This window comes from Petromyzon marinus, chromosome 35, assembly GCF_048934315.1.
Source record: "Petromyzon marinus isolate PM22_M1 ecotype Great Lakes invasive population chromosome 35, UKy_Petmar_22M1.pri1.0, whole genome shotgun sequence".
Taxonomy (NCBI): Eukaryota; Metazoa; Chordata; class Hyperoartia; order Petromyzontiformes; family Petromyzontidae; genus Petromyzon; species Petromyzon marinus.
The window spans coordinates 4,466,805-4,481,128 of NC_133701.1; the positions used below are offsets into that span (position 1 = coordinate 4,466,805).

The window sequence follows — 14,324 nt, forward strand, 5'->3', positions numbered from 1 at the left end:
CTTCTGTGTGCCGCTGTTCCATCAGACTGCTTTGCAGGGAGGACACAAAGGAACACCCCGCGCCACGTTTAATTCAATTACCTTTTTTTTTTCTTTTTGAAAATGTATTTCCAGTGATGTTAAAGATGGCAGATGGTCAGCCTTGGCAAAAACATTTGCACAGCACCGGTGTAACCATCAGCCGCATCGGAACATCACCATGCCGTTGCACATCACCTTCTTAAATGTAAAATTAAAGAAAAGCTGCGGTAGTGCGATCGTGGCCATGCATCCCAAACTTGTGAACCTCATAGCAAACCACTGCAGTCAGCGGAGGAATAGCAAAACTACACGAACTATCTCCCGAAGCCCTCTCATGGCTGGCAGACCTGAACAAATTGCCATTTGCAGCAATAGAATAATGATTAGGCTGGTTAATTGACAAACTCTCCACACAGCTACACACCCTCACACGAGCAGAGAGAGAGAGAGCAAAAAGGCGTTCTGTTAGACCACTGTGTCTGTGGAATTGTAAGTCAGGTGTACCGTGAGGTCAGTTGGGGTTGTCTCCCTAGTAGCCGTGTTCATTATATGTACTGGGTAGAAATGTTAGGCTGAATTGACCTCAGAGAGGCACTCTCCGCCACCTTTAGTGGTAACGAATTGCACTGATGTGGGCAGGGTAGGTAGGTACAACCCCATCTAGCTCCAGCATGTGAACTGCCACAGCACTCGGGCACGTGCACAACACACAATCAGTCAATCAAACTTTATTTCTATAGCATTATTCGTGCAAACAAAAAATGCCATACATAGCGCTTTACAGGCATGAACAATAAAAGTGAAATTGTTGGCAACATAAAATCACGTTGCGACAAATGTCTAGCAAAGACATAAATAATGCAAACAAAACATTAAGACAATCCTAATTAGGAGCAAGTTTTTAAAAAAGTTAGTTTTTTATATTTGTTTGTTTAAAAAAGTGCACTGACACGCTCAGAGACAAAGACACTTCTGGCCTTCAACAGACTGTTGTGGGCAAGTGCTGCTAGCGAGCACCTGTGAGGGCCTACAGAACACACAAGGGGTTGGTGGCCAGCACCACGACTGGTCGCCTTCGCCTCCCCAATGATAATGTTTACAGACCGCATTTGGTACTCAATTTTGGCTGAGTTGACCCAGGGGAGGCCCAGGCCCAGGTTCGGATATTCATCACTGATGTTGGCCGTGAGCGGGAATCGAACTCGGGGGGCCAGGTTGGTAGCGCAGCGCGCTAACCGCTACACCACCGCTCCCCACACTGACACCCATAGGCTGACGTGGGCATGCGCACACGCGCGCGCAACAGCCCATTCTTATCACCATCGTACCGTTCCGGTCGCAGCACAAACGCTGTGTGTTTTAGTGACACTGCTTGTTCATTTATTCCTCCCCACCCCCTCGCTCATTCCTTGTACGCGATTCCTTCGCCAGCCCCCCCCCCTCCCCCCTAAAAAAAACTAATCCTGATAAATGTAATAAATGTGGTCTGCAGGGGTTCAAATAATGATAGCGGGCTCTCTTTTGTTACGTACAATGGGTGCAAGGTTTGCCAACATTCTCCTCTCGCGCCCCCAACGATTTATTTCGCCGAGCTCCTCCGTACGTGCCGTCTACCGTAGCGAGCCGCGTGATAGATCGGCAATGCTCACAACAGACGTCGCGATATTTCCACAACGATGATAGTGGCGGTGACTCCGATACTGCAAGGGTGATAACAGCGATGATAACGATAACCAGAGTCGCAAGTGGACAATAATAGGCGAGATGACAACGCAGATGACATTGATATTACAAGCAATGGAATAACTGTGGGATAAAGATGAGCATTGAGATCCTCATACTTGGATTCTCATATCCGTATCCTCCTGGCTTACTAGAACCTTTATCTGCCTTGCTCACAAGCACCTATGCTGCTTGATAACCTCGGCATATGACATCACATTGATTTATGGATTTAGTATAACGAATTATAATACTACACGTGCATCACGAAATATTTGCATGAGAAATGGTTACGATGCAACTAATATACGTCAATAGTTTTTCGTGGTTATCTGGTTCTGTGTCTCTGTGCAAGTGTTGGCAATGTTGCACAAGCAAGCAAAATTCACGCTTGTGTCTTTTACGCTTGTTTGCCAAGCGAAAGCCTCGCCGAGCCTCTTCCCAGGCAGCGTCCCCGTCAAGTTTTCAATTGACTGGACAACAATTTGCCGTATGTTGCATTCATCAGCAGAAACGTGCCGGCAAACGTTCTTGCATTTGGCAAAAAATTTGGACCATGAAGCCGGCAGACACACAGAGAGTGGGCTACGCTCGCGAATAACGTCGCAGGATCTCGGTGCGTCTTGTGTGTGGCCGATGGCGGTACTTGTGTGGTCAATACACCCGCAGATATAAATCAGGGCAACCGCTGGATTTGAACCTGGGACCTCTGCAGCACGCGGTGAACGCGTCTAAGCGAGGCAATGCCCACCGCTCTTACATTCGCCACGCACACTTGTATGGGCGGTAGCATCAGTGCCGGATGAAGCTATGCGGGGCCTGTAGCATATGTGTTATGAAGGGGCCCTAAAAAAAACCACAGTAAATAATAAAACACACATTTTTTTACTTGCGTAAGTAAAGTAATTGTATTTTTTTCATTTGCTATACAACCAGATAATACGACAAATCGCTAACCTTAAACACGCAGTCATTCATAAAAGTTGAAGGCGGTATAGTACTATGATAATAGAGAGTGCAAAATCACTCAACTGGAATTGATTGCTTGAAATCATTTAGCGCGGGGCCCTTGAAGGTGCGGGGCCCATAGCTACATGTGTAGTAGCTGCACGTGTAGTAGCTGCACGTGTAGTAGCTGCACGTGTAGTAGCTGCACGTGTAGTAGCTGCACGTGTAGTAGCTGCACGTGTAGTAGCTGCACGTGTAGTAGCTGCACGTGTAGTAGCTACTTGTGCTCCTAGGATAATCCGGCACTGGGTGGCGTTCTGCACTTCGCTATGAACCCGGCGAACTGAGTTTGAATCCCGGTTAAAGCGAACGTTAATAGCGACTTATATGTAGAAGCCTGCCTTCACCAACCTACACTGAGCGGAATGGTGAAGTATAGCCATATAACAGACAACAGCAAAGGGAGGCCTTCATACACCATTGGATTAACTGAGTGCTTGTAAATTCACGTGTTATAATTTGTTCTTTATTAAGCAGTTTTTCTCGTGTGATATTGCTCATGCTACTAACATGATGGTGCAAATAAGAAGGAAAGAGTCGATTCCTGAATCATCCCGTGGCCATGAATTATGGCAACTCATTGAATTACTTGGGGTGCTACAAATGTATAATTGGCGGAGGTCATTTGGCACCTTACATAAGACACATTCGACCCTCTGGAAATGAAATGTGTGCTCTGACCCTTGGCCACTGCCTAATTTAGCATGTGCACATTTCATCATTTCACCATAATGGAAGTGCTTTATGACAACCTGGAGTCTTTATGCCCTTCCATTTTTGTCGTTGTAACAATGTCCGAACCTCATAATGTAACGATGAAGATAATGATTATAATAATGGGAATGGCTCTGCATGTGCAATGAGCTTTGAATACAGTTAAATGTGCAAAATTGCTCGACATCAGACATGCCACCACATTTGCGCTGGGTGTGAACATCACCGTGACGATGAAAGGCTTTGTGGCATCATAGCCGCACATGCAAATGGTGTGATGAATGCATCCCAGACTTATAGTTAATTATGAAACACCCCGGTGTCATGGTGACGGAGTGGATATCATTTGTATAAAAGAGCCACTCTAACGGCTGACTGCATTAAAAATCTTATTATGTTTAACTTTTGTCCAGCGGCCGTAAATTTGAACCCGAGCGGTGCGATTATTATTATTACACGAGGCTCACAAAGGGGAGAACCGGCGCTTGCGATGCAAGATCCCTGTGCTCGGCATCGGATGGTGGAATGAGGCTGGCGTTAATATCGTGTTCCTGCCGCCGTGTGTCTTAGACAGTACAAAGAGCCAGCGCTCTGTAAACAGCCGGGGCGATGCATGCGAGGGCGGCTGCACATCTCATTAAGTTAGTATTACTGTCAGAGTCTGCACGCATCACTGGCGCTGCTGGTTATTGCAACCTACTTGCAAAGTGCCCTCGCTGCGCCACTTCTGGTGCGCAGGCCTCTTTGTACTCCCCTGATGGTACTGCGGTTGCACGTCTCAAAAAAAAATACCGGGGGTAGATCAACAGACCAAAAAAAAACCATTGATATCACCGAGGCAATTCTAATGATGGCTTCCATCAGTTCGTGCATCTCCCGTGGAACGCGCTCATGCCGTCGATTTATTATTAATCGACGGCGATCCTTGAAATTTTGATATTTTTGTTGCTGCTAATATTTTTACTTCGTCCGTTATCTTCTACCTCTGTGTTTTGTGGTGATACAGCGGTGTGTCTATCAGTGAGCCGAAGCAGCAGCAGCAGCAGCACAACCAATCCCCAGCAGCCCATCCTTTGCACAAGCCGTTGCAACAACTGGCACGACCAATACCGCCTGAGAATAAATTGTGCAAAAACTATAAAAGTGCCAAAAAATATATACAATTTGTACGCACTTTTATTAGCTGGCATTTTATTCACCGACTTAATTATCCAGTGTTCACAAGGCGACGCTTGAGCGACTGTCCGTAGCCATCTAAATCATTCGTGGCGTATATGCGTTTGAAAGCCCCACTCTGTGAAAAAATTCAAAGGGGGTGTTTTTGACTAACATCTGCCCAAAAGTCGAGATCAAAATAACGAAGCCGAACTGTGGGGTTTTCCCTCCCAAGATGAGAATGTTTATTTTGTATCGCTTCCTTCTGCTAATCTCCCGAAGAGATCATTAAGATGCCATAGCATTGTTCCGCCCTCATAAATTCACGAAGGAGGGATACATGCGTAAGTAAACAGTGAAATTAGCAAATTACTCTGGCTGTAACCTTTCAGTGGAACATTTATATTGCTTACAGTTAACACAGAGGAGGGACTTTTCGGAACTACGGTGACTTTGCAGGATTTACGACTTCGATGTGTTCTCGGGTTGTACCGCGATGTCCGACGTTTCGCTCCACGTGCTGCTTGAGTTTTAGTTGCCGGTACGACCATGCAACTGCGGTACCTCAGCAACATCGCATTATTTCCCCCCAAAATATTAATAATGAGCAATGGCCGTACTTGCAAACGAGCGCTAATCATTTGTCCGGCCAATTGCTTCAGTGCATCTTGAAACGAAAGAATGTCTTCAGCAGTTTGATTTATTCCTTGCGCCGCGGATCAAACGTATCCGTGTTCGACCTAATTAAAGCATCAATGAGCATATGCAATTTACGTAAGACTCTGACGCGATGAATTATTTGCCTGGGCCCTGTCAGCAGCAGCAGCAGCAACTCTGTGGAGCCGCAGTGGCGTATCCCCCACGCGCGCCATGCGGCGGAGAAATGCCCCGACCCGTATGCTGCGCATCCGGCACAACCACGTGCTCGTGCTGGGCCACGAACCGCCGGGCCTGGCCCTGCCAGCTCACCAAGCCAGCTCAACCCGCTGGATAAGTTCGGTCTCGAGTGCTAAGCTTGCGACACTTCTGGCCGGCTCGACTCGGGGGGTGGGGGGGGGGCAGGGGGGACTGCGGTATAGGCGGATATGCGGAAAGGCCGGGTACGTGAACGGTTATGCAAAATGACGGCTACGCCATGCGCGAATGGTGTTAAGGGACGAACGTGAAGTTGCCGACTGCCTTAAACGTGGAAACGTGCTTCGCCGTGCTTTGGCAGTGAGCGAACGTGCGCACGTGATATTCAGAGTACATTGCCGCGTGTGAAAATGTCAGACTTGCGAACGTCCAGAGAGACTGACACGCACGTATACTGCACTGGGTGCCTGGCGATTAATTAATGAATCCAGGGCAGATATATGCAACTGTGTCCTCCGTTACGAGGAGGCTAGTTGACTCCATCAGACCCCTCGTGCAGGGGAAGCGTGGCACTGCTGAGTTTGATTTTGCCTCCTGCGCATCTCAATTTATATCTTAACGAGCCACCTAAGTGCTTCTTCGCTTGTGGCTGGAGAATCCGACGTGGAATTTTCCTCTGGGGCAATGGGAGTCATGAGGCGAGCTTCCCCCATGTGTGTGTGGCACACCGCGGACCCCCCACGTCACTTTCAACACTTTCAATCACGAGCAGTTTTTTTTACTTTTCCGCGTGGCTCACTATTCACCTTCGGCATTTGCCCATCCACGTTTCCTTCCTTGCTTCTGCTCTCTCTGCCTCGCTTCCCCCCCCTCCTCTCCCTCCTTTCCCCCCCGCCTCTCGCTCCTTCCCCCCCCCCCCAGCCTCTCCCTCCTTTCTGCCATCCCTGGGCTCCGAGATTCATTTGTCTCCATCCGTAGAAGCCACAGCCGAACTCGCCGCGGCAGGGTTATCTCATTACTGACATTACGTCTTGATACGTGCGCGGCGTCGGCTGGGTCTGCCCGCGTTCCGCCGTTCACACACACACGCACTCACACACACACGCGCGCACGCACGCGCAATCGCCTCGGTTGCAGTGTACTCGGCACATCGCTGCAGGAGCCTCCACAGCCATCAGTGGCAAGGCTTCCCGCCGTGGCTGATAACACATGGCAAACTCCATTACTTTGTTCAGCATCCTCGTGATTTATGGCTTCTTTCGGAGAGTATTGACCCAGGAATTTAATAGAATATGAGTATCATAAGGGAGTATATTGACATAGGCACCTAATGGAACACAAACATCATCGGGGATAATGAAGATATATGCTGGCTTGTGCTGGAAATTACAGCGCTTTACTCTTGACGCTTGTAATTAAATATTGTGCGCTGCTTTATGGACCCTGCTGCCTGCTGTTATTGGACGCTTTCGTGATTATTGAGAATTTGCATTGATTCTTGATATCGCCTGCTTGCAGACCCACAGCCTCCCCCGCTGAAGGTCATTTTTTACAGATGCTCTGCCAGACATTTCTCCATTTGCAAGGGTGCTTTGGAACAACAGCCCCCGCCGCCGCCCCCCCCCGCCGCCCCCCCCCCCGCCGCCGCCCCCCCCCCCCGCCGCCCCCCCCCCCCCCGCCGCCGCCCCCCCCCCCGCCGCCGCCCCCCCGCCGCCCCCCCCTCGCCGCCCCCGCCCCGCCGCCCCCCCCCTCGCTGCCCCCCCCCTCGCTGCCCCCCCCCTCGCTGCCCCCCCCGCCGCCACCCCCCGCCGCCCCCCCTGCCCTCCCTGCCCCCCCCTGCCCCCCCCTGCCCCCCCTGCCCCCCCCGCCGCCCCCTTGCCCCCCCTGCCCCCCCTGCCCCCCCTTCCCCCACTGCTGCATTCCCGCTATCCGTTGGAAACTATTTAACCTTTCGGCCTCATGAATGTGTTCATTTATTTATTTATCTATCACAAAATGGCAAGAAGCTCCCCCAATCGGGCGAAACGCGTTTAACCCGTTTATTTAGACCATGGCATTAGCGCAATACAACACGTCCAGAGAATTCCCACTGAGAGGAACACGCGACTCATTACACGGCCGCATCAATTGCATCGCGGGGGCGGACCGTTTGCATAGCCGATCTGAGAGCGGCGGCGGCGGCACGCGGTTTTTTTCCTTCGCTATTGTTCGTCTCGTGCGTCACCATAATTTCATTACTTAGCCCGCTAAGTCCACCCCCCGACTTTCCAAGAAAAGGCCAAACAAGCCCCCCCCCCCCCCACGTGCCTCCTGCGCTGCACGTCACTCCACGTCACTCCTGGTATCTGGATTGGCGTTGGAGGAAGGGAAAGAGTCGAAGGTGGAAGTGTCGTGTCATGCGCGTCGCGTTCGGGCCGGATCCAAGCGAATGACCCCGATCGTAATCCCAGAGGCGTAGCCACGACGATGCGAGGCAGAAGACGACAATTACCTCCCCACCCGCCCGCCTGCTCGCCGCTCGACCCCACGGTCTCATCGACGGGGTCACTACAATAACTCAAGCCTGCTCATGTTTTCTATTGCCGAGACTCCGAATGTAAATTGCACATGCCAACGAGCCGTGCCGTGCTCTACACCTTCCGGCAATGAATGTCTCGGCATCATTGGGGGTTTGTCGAGGGCTGCCCCCCCCCCCCGGGCCTCCTTCGTTCTGAAACGCGCCGTCGTAGCAGCAGAGAGAGGCGCGTTGGCGTAAAAACAAAGCAAGCTAAGACGGCTTTTGTCGTCCGGGCCTTGCGCCTTCGTGCTGCGCTCGGAGGCCCCGCTAGTGCGATGCTCAAGCAAAACAAATCAACATGCATTCGCGCGAATTTTTTTTTTTAAATAAATCTGCGTTCGTGCCGAAGAGGTGAACTTTAATTTGCCGCTGCGTATTTGTTGCGGGAGGGGAGGGGAAATAGGGAAGAAAAAAAAACATTGACCCGACCGACCGACCAAACCAACGAACCCACGTTGTGACGCAACACACTGCGACCGGACGGTCGGCGTTGCGCGATGGCAGCGATGTTCCGTCAAGCGATGCGGGGAATCTCTCGGCCGCCCGTGGCTCGATTTTGGTGAGCAGCAACCCACGTGGTCTCGCGAGCGCTTGATCGGTGCGCTTTGCGTACGGCGCGACGCGGCGTTGCGCGCCAACGCGCTTTCGCTGGGCCCGTTGCGGTTTAGCGCCGAGCTCCGGCTGCACTCTCTCAACACACTCACACGTGCCACATTGCTGGGCCGCCCTGGCCATGGCTGCGGCGGCCCGCGGCGTCGAACGCCACCGACGCGAACGCATTGGTGAAATGAGCTGCGGGGAGATATAAAATAATAATAAGAAAGCTAATCTGCTTAAAATATGAAACGATAAAAAAGCGACAACCTTTTATTTGATCTTAACCAGGTAAGGCCCACTGAGGTACAGAGCTCTTTTTCAGAAGCGACCTGGCCACAAATGATATTTAGACGAAAGTGGCTTAGTGGAAATTTATAGCAGCCAAATACTCTAAACGTATGTTGATTCAAAAAATTGGGGGGGGGGGGGGGGGGAAACCGGAGAGACACACAAACTCCAAATAGACAGGCGTCAGGTTCCAGATTGAACCCACGACCTCCTGTATACCAGGCGAGCTAGTTAACATCTCGCCACCGCGGTGCCCAATTAATTATTAATCACGCGAACGAACGCGGAGCCGAACAGAGAGAATTGATGGCTGTAAATAGTAAGCCAGAACTGGCTGATCTCCCATACTTTGTTTCACAGTGCCCCCCCCCCCCTCCCTTGTACACGGTGGGAGATCCTCACCCGAAAACATGATTGCTCCTGATTGATCGGCCCATCCTCGCATCAATACAGCAGCCTCTAAATCAGACTGCCAATGGGGTGCAACGGAGCAGGTAGGGCCCAGACAGCAGGGGGTGGAGGGTTCCGGAGACACTGGAATCAAGGTTACCCCATCTGTCATACAGCAGGAGCCAGCCAGCTCCAGAATTTGACACGCAACCAAGCGCTTGTGGCCAAACCGCATCAGCCGACACACACTTTACTCGTTCACGTGAGTCCATCAGCTCATCGACCTGATGGACTAAAATATTACTTGTATTTATGCGGTGAGACAAACCCTTGTCTCTTTAGTAATGTATTATCCGCAGTCTACCGCGACAGAATATAATGAGCGTTTGTGCAATTTTTATAACGTGCGCTCAACGGGTCCCATAGTATCCGCGGAGTCGTCTCGACTGCAAGAGGGAACGCAGTATTTATTTAACAGGCCTGACTCCGATTAAATTGGCCCAGAGTTTGTTTGCTTTAAACATATGCTGTTGGGTAATAAAAAAAATCTGGTCTCGAAAGCCCCCAGGCTACCGGAGTAAAATGTTACTGCATTTTATTTTCATGTGGCGAGACAAGACAATTGCACGTTCATTATTGCATAAAGCCAACGTGGCCAATTCGCGCACGAATTGTGTCACGTTTTGTGCGAGCCGCCGTTGTTGTCTTTACGCACGCACGGCAAATCCATGTGCAAATCGAGCCCTCCACTTCTACAGCGGGTTCCCCATGAATAATATCGAACAGATGTCGAAAGGTAAACTTCCAGGACCCGAGTCGCGTAAGGTTGTCACCCCTCCCCAAGATCGTCCTCTCTTCTTTTTTTACGTAGCCGTCCTGTAAAGTCTGCGAGTCTTCCCGGATGCGTTGGGTAACAAAGCGGCCTGGCTCACATTCCGCGCGCCCCCCGCAGGCTGAGCCGGAGGCTCCAGCATCCGCGAGATACCGTCACAGCAGATCCAGGCCGCTCCCGTGTTGGCGCGGCCTGACCGCTTTCGCCAATTAAGGCTCTTCAATCAGAGGCGTCGGCGGTTCGATCCCGACCCCCGACGCCTGTATATGTTGGGATTTGCGCATCGCTCTCCCCATGGTCGCGTGGATTTAGCTCCAGCTCCTCCGGTTTTTCCCTCCACATTTAGAATCATATATTTCCAGACGATGAGCCACTTCGTTGAGCTATCATTTGTGGCCAGGTCGCTTCTGAAAAAGAGCTATATATCTCAATTGGCCTTACCTGGTAAAGAAAAAGTTGAGTTTAGAATCAAATAAAGATTTAGTAAATAGTTTAAGCGCTGGTGTAATGAACCCCGACAGAAGAACAATACTCCCTAACGCGGGAGGTTGTGTGGACTCCTTTGGCAAAGAGTGAGGTGGATCCTCAATCAGCAATCAGCGTTTTGCACAGTTTGTAGTTCTGAAGCCATTATTTGCATATCATGCAAATACGCAGTGATTACAAGTTTCAGCATGAGATGTGTGGCCGTATAAATTGCTATTTATTTCAAGCTCTGATTGCATTCTTCTGCGAATGAAAAAATCTCCGTTGCATTATTTGTTTACCTCTGTTTTAGTAACCCCCCCCCCCCATCCATCTCGTTCTTTTACTTTTACTCTACTTCTTACTGCCCCCCCCCCCCGCTCCTTTCATCTCGGGCGAGCTTTTCTCAAATGAGACTGGAAATCAGGGACGCGGAGGGCGGGCGGATTGCAGTCGGAGCTGCAGCTGAATGGGCGACTTTTTTTTCTTGCCGTGAGCCATCGGCTAGTACCATACCTTTATTTTTCACGAGGTCCTTCAAAATGAAATGGTTTCTGGAGAGCTGTTACGCGGCGGAGGCAAGGCACAATAAAGCGATGATGGCAGTAATTGCTAATGTGGCTTTGCATTTTATTTCTTATTTATTGGTCTGGCTATCCTACCTTATCTACGTCAGTACTGCATAATCTGCGAGCGTTGTGTTTTTTTTCACGAATCTAGCTTAAAGGTCAATACTTCCTAATCTGTGACACTGCCCTCAGCTGGGCTCGCCGAGCACTGTGAACGTATGTCGGCCCTTTTGCATGACATAACGCAGCTCGTACATTTCATAAAAACTTGCCGCCAGTGCCGAGGTAACGACACACCAGCAGGCCACTCTCCATGTGCCTGGCTCCGTGTGTGCGTCTCTGTTTGTGTGGGGAGCAGTGGCGTAACAACTAGGTGCGCTGCGCTACGAATCCAGCGAACCCGAGTTCGATTTCCGCTCGCGGCCAATACCAGTGATGATTATCTGAACCGGTCCTGGGCCACCCCTAGGTCGACTCAGCCTCGAATGAGTAGCTGGTGTGGTGCGTAGACATCGCCACTTGGGAGACAAAGGTGTCCGGGCATGGTGCTGGCCACCCATCTCCTCGTGGGCTGTGTCGGCCTTCATAGGTGCTCGTTGACAGCACTTGCTCCTACAGTCTGTTAAGGCTATACGGGGGGATCTTTGTCTTTGTATGCACGTGTGTTATTTCCATTTTAATTGCTTCTCTGGCCTCTCCGTGCGAATCACGCCATGGTCACAAATGGGCAACGTTCTTGTATCACCCCGTACAGTGCCGGTGCTAATGAGTCAAAAGTGGAGAGAGATAATGAAGCAGTTTTGGTAAGCCTCGTTAACCTGCAAGTCCAGTAGTTCACAAATTAATTCTGCCAGTGGTGGGGCTAGAGGCCTAGAAACAGTGGTGTACAGAGATGAGAATTTGAACTCTAAGCAATGCATTTTTTGGGCAGCTCTCGCGTCATATAAAGTGACGGGAATTGAGCAGAAGGACTTCCAGCTGGAGTGGGAATGCTGGGGAGAATCGCCAATAAAGTGGTGCATAACTGGCACAAGTGCCACATTATGACCAAATCACTATAAATGCATCGTATCCCATCACATTGCAGAAGCCAAACAGGGTTGTTGAGCCTCATTCAATCTTAGATGGGAGACTGGCTGGTCATACCAGGTTTTGTAGATTTGGGCTCTTATGTGGCCAAGTAATGAGGGGATATAGCAAGGATTTTGGAATCTGTGGATGCTTGAGTTTTCTCAAGGTGCTCCATTTTTCTACCACATGCCACAAGTGGTATAATTTGAATTGACCAAACATCCCAATTCAGGACCCTCCTGTTAAAGAGAACTCGAATAGGTACTCGAGTTCCACCCCCCACACCTGTTTCAATGTTTTTAGATTACTTACGTTGTTTGCCAATATTCAGGCACGAGCCTGAATCTTTCCCAGAAAATGTCGCGTCTTGAGCTTGGCCTGAATTGCATGTCAGTAATCAGGCTGAGCGTGAATATACCTTTCTGAGAAAGGCGGGCCTCACTTGTCTTTGAATCAACCCAAGTTGCCATCGACTAGAATTCAGGGAGAGATTGGAAACAAGGTACAGGGTGACTTTAGTGGGTAAAGGGGGTAATATCATTACCATTATTTTTATATTTTTTCAAGCGTGGCCGAGATGTGTGGTCAACCTGGCACATAATTGGAAGGAAAAGCTCAAGTAAATATGTTTATCGGTACATCTTCCCACCTGAAGACGTACCGAGACTCCTGCAAAGTCACGCGGGAGGGAGTGTGGCATAGTTCGGCGCTCGCTATCGTAGAGTGCGGTCGTGTCGCTACACGTCTCTCCGGTGAGTGCAATGTCTTTAAAAACAGCGGTGCTATGCCTCTAAATAAAATTGACGCTGAACCGCTCACGCATTCCGAGATTCAGCGGTGAACGGGGGGGGGGCCCACGCCCCACAACTTGCCAGTCATCTCGCAATGGGGAAAGGGTTAAAAGGAGAAGAGCCCTGGTGAGATGCTCTCGTGAGGGCCTGGTGCCTCCTGCACCCACGATCATTTTTCATCCAGTCCCAGAGTAAATTGTTCCCACGATGAAAATGTTAATTCAGGGCTGTGCGCACTTACTTTCCGAGAGGCGGCCTTGCCCCTTGCGCTAGACGAATGGACCAAGCGTCTCCTGCTCTTTTGTTGATCCGTTTGTTGCTCAAGCTCGTGCCTTCAGTCGCGTAAGCGCCGGGCGAACTATTTGAAAACCCGACGTCTTAAACATACGCGCAAATGGCGTGGCGTCAAGAAATTTTAGTTAATAAATAACCGGGCGCAAATTCTCGCGTCGTGCCGTCACAGACGGGCGTGTGCACAAAGCGGTGCTTCGCGCCGCCAGAACCTCGCGCGCTGATTTACAAATCGCCGTTGCGGCCGGGTGTTTGTGCTAAGCCAATCGCCGGTGGTTAACGGGTGCGACGGGGGGGGGGGGAAAGCGCTTCACGTGTAGTTAATGTACCAGAACAAGACGAATGTTCTGGCACAAAAGCGCGTTACTGTACACGAGCCCAGAGTCCGTTACACGCCGCACCGCCGGCGCACGCTTCAATCATGCTGTCAGCCGGTGCACTCGCACGCCTGCGTGGCGGTCGCTTCCATAAGAATTGCTTTATTACAGTGCGGCGCGTATGCCCTTGATTTTGGGCTGTGAGCAATGCGTGCGTGTTCGCTCGCTTCAAGCCCGACAAAAAGGTGCCGCACAATGTGACTTCATTGAGGCTGCTGTGGCAGCCGCGGTACACACAATGCAGTGCCGCCGTGGAGTGCCCATTTGATACCGTCGTCAGACCGATGTCCTCGCGGATCGTGTAACTTGTGTGTGCCGTGCGGGCGCACGCGTGCGCGTTTCTGTCCGCGTGCTTGGTTGTACGCTCGTAAGCGATGTGGTCTGTGTGTGTGCATGGGCGCGTCAAGTAGTCGTTAGCAGATTGCACTCCGAGCCCGGCGACCTGAGATCGATTCCTTGATCTCAGCCACGTCAGTGATGGATATGTGAATTGGTGATGGGCCATTTCTCCTAGGTCAACTTGGCATTAGATGAGCAGGCTACCTGGTGCGATTTGTAAATGGCACTGGGGAGGAAAGGAAGCCAGGCTTGGTGGTGGATACACAATACGCTCCTACGCCA

The 14,324-nt window shown here is 50.7% G+C and overlaps 1 protein-coding gene and 1 long non-coding RNA gene across 15 annotated transcripts in view; one reads left to right on the top strand and one right to left on the bottom strand.

Moving 5' to 3' along the window:
* Positions 1–13,496, bottom strand: part of LOC142929819 (uncharacterized) — a 36,092-nt gene extending 22,596 nt beyond the window's left edge. For both annotated transcript variants that reach the window (XR_012945967.1, XR_012945966.1), the window contains exon 1: positions 13,277–13,496. This is a non-coding gene — a long non-coding RNA (uncharacterized LOC142929819). The remainder of the gene's footprint in view (positions 1–13,276) is intronic.
* The window catches only part of LOC116948983 (receptor-type tyrosine-protein phosphatase delta-like), a 614,820-nt gene that overhangs the window by 401,293 nt on the left and 199,203 nt on the right, over positions 1–14,324 (top strand). The gene's annotated exons all lie outside the window — the stretch shown is intronic.